A 6,597-nucleotide genomic window follows, 5' to 3' on the forward strand; every position below is an offset into this window, starting at 1 on the left:
ATGACGTCGAAGCCGGTGGTTGTTGCCATGCAAAGCGGGATCCAGCCGAAACTGGATTTCCGGGCGGGTTTAGTGGGTTCCAGGGAAGTTTGTAGCTCCAGGATAGAAGATCAGGGGCCGGTGCAGGTACCCGTGGTGGGTTGGGAAACACTGGGGCGTTGGTAGGGAGCCAGGACACCACAGCCTGAAAGGTTAAAAGAGCGTTGATCATCGTGTGGCATGCGGTGTTGTGCCCCGAGCAGACGGCGCCACTTGCAGGAATATATTGCGTTCTTTCGGGCCATGTGACTGATGACGTCGAAGCCGGTGGTTGCTGCCATGCAAAGTGGGATCCAGCCGAAACTTGATTTCCGGACGGGTTTGGTGGGTTCCAGAGAAGTTTGTAGCTCCAGGATAGAAGCTCAGGGGCCGGTCCAGGTACCCGTGGTGGGTTGGGAAACACTGGGGCGTTGGCAGATTGCCAGGACACCACAGCCTGAAAGGTTAAAAGAGCGTTGATCATCGTGTGGCATGCGGTGTTGTGCCCCGAGCAGACGGCGCCACTTGCAGGAATATATTGCGTTCTTTCGAACCATGTGACCGATTACGTTGAAGCCGGTGGTTGTTGCCATGCAAAGCGGGATCCAGCCGAAACTGGATTTCCGGGTGGGTTTGGTGGGTTCCAGGGAAGTTTGTAGCTCCAGGATAGAAGCTCAGGGGCCGGTGCAGGTACCCGTGGTGGGTTGGGAATACTGGGGCGTTGGTAGAGAGCCAGGACACCACAGCCTGAAAGGTTAAAAGAGCGTTGATCATCTTTTTGCATGCGGTGTTGTGCCCCGAGCAGACGGCGCCACTTGCAGGAATATATTGCGTTCTTTCGGGCCATGTGACTGATGACGTCGAAGCCGGTGGTTGTTGCCATGCAAAGCGGGATCCAGCCGAAACTGGATTTCCGGGTGGGTTTGGTGGGTTCCAGGGAAGTTTGTAGCTCCAGGATAGAAGCTCAGGGGCCGGTCCAGGTACCCGTGGTGGGTTGGGAAACACTGGGGCGTTGGCAGATTGCCAGGACACCACAGCCTGAAAGGTTAAAAGAGCGTTGATCATCGTGTGGCATGCGGTGTTGTGCCCCGAGCAGACGGCGCCACTTGCAGGAATATATTGCGTTCTTTCGGGCCATGTGACCGATGACGTTGAAGCCGGTGGTTGTTGCCATGCAAAGCGGGATCCAGCCGAAACTGGATTTCCGGGTGGGTTTGGTGGGTTCCAGGGAAGTTTGTAGCTCCAGGATAGAAGCTCAGGGGCCGGTGCAGGTACCCGTGGTGGGTTGGGAATACTGGGGCGTTGGTAGAGAGCCAGGACACCACAGCCTGAAAGGTTAAAAGAGCGTTGATCATCGTGTGGCATGCGGTGTTGTGCCCCGAGCAGACGGCGCCACTTGCAGGAATATATTGCGTTCTTTCGGGCCATGTGACTGATGACGTCGAAGCCGGTGGTTGTTGCCATGCAAAGTGGGATCCAGCCGAAACTTGATTTCCGGACGGGTTTGGTGGGTTCCAGAGAAGTTTGTAGCTCCAGGATAGAAGCTCAGGGGCCGGTCCAGGTACCCGTGGTGGGTTGGGAATACTGGGGCGTTGGTAGAGAGCCAGGAAACCACAGCCTGAAAGGTTAAAAGAGCGTTGAGCATCGTGTGGCATGCGGTGTTGTGCCCCGAGCAGACGGCGCCACTTGCAGGAATATATTGCGTTCTTTCGGGCCATGTGACTGATGACGTCGAAGCCGGTGGTTGTTGCCATGCAAAGTGGGATCCAGCCGAAACTTGATTTCCGGACGGGTTTGGTGGGTTCCAGGGAAGTTTGTAGCTCCAGGATAGAAGCTCAGGGGCCGGTGCAGGTACCCGTGGTGGGTTGGGAATACTGGGGCGTTGGTAGAGAGCCAGGAAACCACAGCCTGAAAGGTTAAAAGAGCGTTGAGCATCATGTGGCATGCGGTGTTGTGCCCCGAGCAGACAGCGCCACTTGCAGGAATATATTGCGTTCTTTCGGGCCATGTGACTGATGACGTCGAAGCCGGTGGTTGTTGCCATGCAAAGCGGGATCCAGCCGAAACTTGATTTCCGGACGGGTTTGGTGGGTTCCAGAGAAGTTTGTAGCTCCAGGATAGAAGCTCAGGGGCCGGTCCAGGTACCCGTGGTGGGTTGGGAAACACTGGGGCGTTGGCAGATTGCCAGGACACCACAGCCTGAAAGGTTAAAAGAGCGTTGATCATCGTGTGGCATGCGGTGTTGTGCCCCGAGCAGATGGCGTCACTTGCAGGAATATATTGCGTTCTTTCGGGCCATGTGACCGATGACGTCGAAGCCGGTGGTTGTTGCCATGCAAAGCGGGATCCAGCCGAAACTGGATTTCCGGGCGGGTTTAGTGGGTTCCAGGGAAGTTTGTAGCTCCAGGATAGAAGCTCAGGGGCCGGTGCAGGTACCCGTGGTGGGTTGGGAATACTGGGGCGTTGGTAGAGAGCCAGGAAACCACAGCCTGAAAGGTTAAAAGAGCGTTGAGCATCATGTGGCATGCGGTGTTGTGCCCCGAGCAGACAGCGCCACTTGCAGGAATATATTGCGTTCTTTCGGGCCATGTGACTGATGACGTCGAAGCCGGTGGTTGTTGCCATGCAAAGCGGGATCCAGCCGAAACTTGATTTCTGGACGGGTTTGGTGGGTTCCAGAGAAGTTTGTAGCTCCAGGATAGAAGCTCAGGGGCCGGTCCAGGTACCCGTGGTGGGTTGGGAAACACTGGGGCGTTGGCAGATTGCCAGGACACCACAGCCTGAAAGGTTAAAAGAGCGTTGAGCATCGTGTGGCATGCGGTGTTGTGCCCCGAGCAGACGGCGCCACTTGCAGGAATATATTGCGTTCTTTCGCGCCATGTGACCGATGACGATGAAGCCGGTGTTTGTTGCCATGCAATGCGGGATCCAGCCGAAACTGGATTTCCGGGTGGGTTTGGTGGGTTCCAGGGAAGTTTGTAGCTCCAAGATAGAAGCTCAGGGGCCGGTGCAGGTACCCGTGGTGGGTTGGGAATACTGGGGCGTTGGTAGAGAGCCAGGAAACCACAGCCTGAAAGGTTAAAAGAGCGTTGAGCATCGTGTGGCATGCGGTGTTGTGCCCCGAGCAGACAGCGTCACTTGCAGGAATATATTGCGTTCTTTCGGGCCATGTGACCGATGACGTCGAAGCCGGTGGTTGTTGCCATGCAAAGCGGGATCCAGCCGAAACTGGATTTCCGGACGGGTTTGGTGGGTTCCAGGGAAGTTTGTAGCTCCAGGATAGAAGCTCAGGGGCCGGTCCAGGTACCCGTGGTGGGTTGGGAAACACTGGGGCGTTGGCAGAGAGCCAGGAAACCACAGCCTGAAAGGTTAAAAGAGCGTTGAGCATCGTGTGGCATGCGGTGTTGTGCCCCCCATGCGCACAACGTGCCTTTGGTGCTTGTCTCCGACGACGTTTTCCATGGATCGACACGGACCATGAAAGCTGCGTATCTACCACACGTGGATACATCGTACGGCGCAGCTAGTTCGAGCACGTTGACGTCACCAGGGGACCACATGACAGTCTGGCTGGCAGCTATAAACGGCAGACACGGGACACCACTCTTCAGTGGACACGGCAATCCCGCCGTGGGTATGTCGGCTGACACTTCGCTTTTTGTGCAGGTTGGTGACCCGAAATACGGCTTTCGTAGTAACTATCTTTGCATAGTGGTGTTGCCGTGTCCACACACGTTGGGAATTTGCGCGAGTGAATGTTTCTCTGTAGCGTGTTTTCTACTAAAACTGTCGGCAGATGTTGAAGAGAATCCAGGGCCTATTGAGGATATGATTAAAGAGGTGCTGCAGTTGCAGAAGGAAATCCTTGCTAAAATTACTGACATTCACGAAAAGCAGCAAGCCTCGGAGACGGCTTGTCGAGAAAAGACTCGAAACGATAGAATGTAAGTTACGGGGCGTAGACGAAGTTAATACGAGACTTATTACACTTGAGGGCTCCATGAGAAACTTTGATGAACAGATCAACCAAATGTCAAAACGAATAGACGATCTCGAAAATCGTTCAAGGCGCAATAACATCATCGTTAGAGGAATAGAGGAGGCAGAGCTAGAAACTGAGGAGGTACTCCTACGAAAAGTCAACGATGATGTGTTTGGGAACATTCTAAAACAAAAATTGAACTTTATCGGAAGAATCCGCCGATTAGGTAGGAAGATACCGGGAACAAATCGGCCAGTGATACTCCGAGTAGGAGAATTTAGGGAAAAAACCGAGATATTTAAACACTGTTCGAAAAAAAGGGAACTCCTTGCAACGTGCAAGAAGATTTTTCTAAACGAGTGGCCGCTACTCGGAAAAACTTCTGGAACTCGACAGCAGAGGAGAGGAAAACCGGAGCCAAGGTTATGCGGGCTTTCGACAAGATAAAGGTTAACAATGTGCTCTACGCTTGGGATGAAGTAAACAGCTGGCGGTATGCGTACCTGGCTTCTGCGACCATGCCTCGTTCGGTTTCGGAAAATGGCTGACTCCATGAAAATAAATCTCAGTGTTTCAAAATTTTGAACCTTAATGCAAGAAGCGTCGTGAATAAAGTAGATACTCCAGCAAGCATTATAATCGAGCAGGACCCAGACGCATTGATAATCATAGAAACGTGGCTGCATCCAGACGTATCTGATGTTGAACTCAAGCCCCCCGTGCATTCGATAATCAGAAAGGACCGCCGCACTAGAGGGGGCGGAGTAGCTTTCGTTATTAAAAACGACATTTCCTTTTCGGTACTCGATGATCGAACCGATCTTGAAACAGTTTGGATTTAAACTGCTTTAAACGACAGTAATGTGTTGATCGGCGGTTTATACAGGCCACCCAACTCTCCTGTAGAAGTGCTTGTTATCTTGGAAGCATTTATGAACTTGCACATGAGCCCGAATGACGCCATATTCCTTGCGGGGGATTTTAATTTAGCTGGAATTGATTGGGTATCCAACTCTCCAGGATTGACGGAAGTGCGGAGCGGTGGCCAGTTATTAAATATTGCATTTAATTATAACCTAACACAAATTATGTCTGGTTTCACCAGGGTGGGCACTGAAACTTCAACGCTTTTAGATGTTGTTTTTGTTTCAAATCGCCTATGTCCTTTTGTTGCGAACTGTGACATCGAAGATGGTATATCGGACCATAAAATGGTAGTGATGTCTTTGAGCATGTGTGCGCGTAAACTCGATCGTCCTTCGAAAGTGCCGGTATTTAAATTTGCTTTAGCTGACGATCACCTCGAAATATTGTTGGATACATTTTTAGGCCTAGCAGACACTGGCGCAATCGTAGACGGCCTATGGAATTTCTTCTCAGACATGGTCAGTCACTGTGTGCTATGCTTTGTGCCTAAAAATTGAAAACTACTAATAGAAAAAATCCCTCGATAACCAGAGAGATAATCTACGCAAAAAGAAGGCTAAAACAAATGCGAGCATCGTTTTCAAAAGACTGCCGACGCATCGATAAAAGCTGCATATCCACTATGAGTCTAGAGTTGAAACAGCTCATCAATGAATAAAAAAATATATTCTATAATGTAACATTAAAATTTTTTTCTGGAAAACGCCCCTGGAAAATTTTGGCGATACGTTCATCCCCCACCCGCCTCTTCGCATGAAAACGGAGATAGCGCCCCAAGCGAGCCACACGCTTTCAACTCGTTCTTTTCGTCGGTCTTTACCCGTGATAACGGCTTCCTGCCCAATTTTACAGATGAATCAGTAAGGCCCCCCTTTTATGATATAAAGATTCACGAACAGGGTGTGTTTAACCTTCTGCTCAACATAAATAGTAAGAAAAGTATCGGACGTGACGGAATTCCTAATGAATTTTTGAAAAAATATGCAGAGTGAGTCTCCAAATTCTTAACTGTCATTTCCCAGGCTTCTATTAACCAATGTCACTTTCCACGAGCATGGAAGCGTGCTAAAATTATTCCAATTCATAAAAGTGGAAGCAAATCAGCCGCTACAAATTATAGGCCAATCTCCCTCACTAGCACTTGTTCCAAGTTACTTGAACATATCGTGTCGAAGCATCTATTATGCTACCTTAACGATTACCATGTTTTAAACAAACGCCAGCATGGGTTCCGTCATGGACTCTCTACAGTAACTCAGCTAATTGAAACTATCCATCTCGCTATGAAGTAAACGTTTACGTTATCCTAGGGCTTCTGGACTTCACGGCTGCAACAGCGGCAGCCGATCGCTCTACGCCACGCTACCACACGTATGCCCGAGGCGACAGAACTGCGCTCGGCTCGGCCCTCCCGGTCCCCACAAGACCTTGCCAAGGCTTTCGATAACGTTTCGCACCGTAAGTTGCTATTAAAAATTACACTTTATTTAGAAACCCCCGGTTATCTGAATGGTTTTCGTCATACCTTAGCCATAGAGAGCAATTTGTCGAATATGAGGGCTTCCAATCTTCCTTTTCGCACGTGGAGTCTGGTGTACCCCAGGGAAGTGTTCTGGGAACCCTGTTATTTCTTTTGTTTATAACGACATGCCGCGTAACATTACTGTTCC

General features: G+C 50.6%; 1 pseudogene; it reads left to right on the forward strand.

Annotated features, from left to right (window-relative positions):
* Nucleotides 1-3,576: 3,576 nt before the first annotated feature.
* On the forward strand, nt 3,577-4,548 carry LOC144160788 (uncharacterized; annotated as a pseudogene).
* Nucleotides 4,549-6,597: the final 2,049 nt, after the last annotated feature.

The sequence above is a fragment of the Haemaphysalis longicornis genome, unplaced genomic scaffold (genome assembly GCF_048455015.1).
Source record: "Haemaphysalis longicornis isolate Haplotype H1 unplaced genomic scaffold, Haemaphysalis longicornis Haplotype H1 scaffold_11, whole genome shotgun sequence".
Classification (NCBI taxonomy): domain Eukaryota; kingdom Metazoa; phylum Arthropoda; class Arachnida; order Ixodida; family Ixodidae; genus Haemaphysalis; species Haemaphysalis longicornis.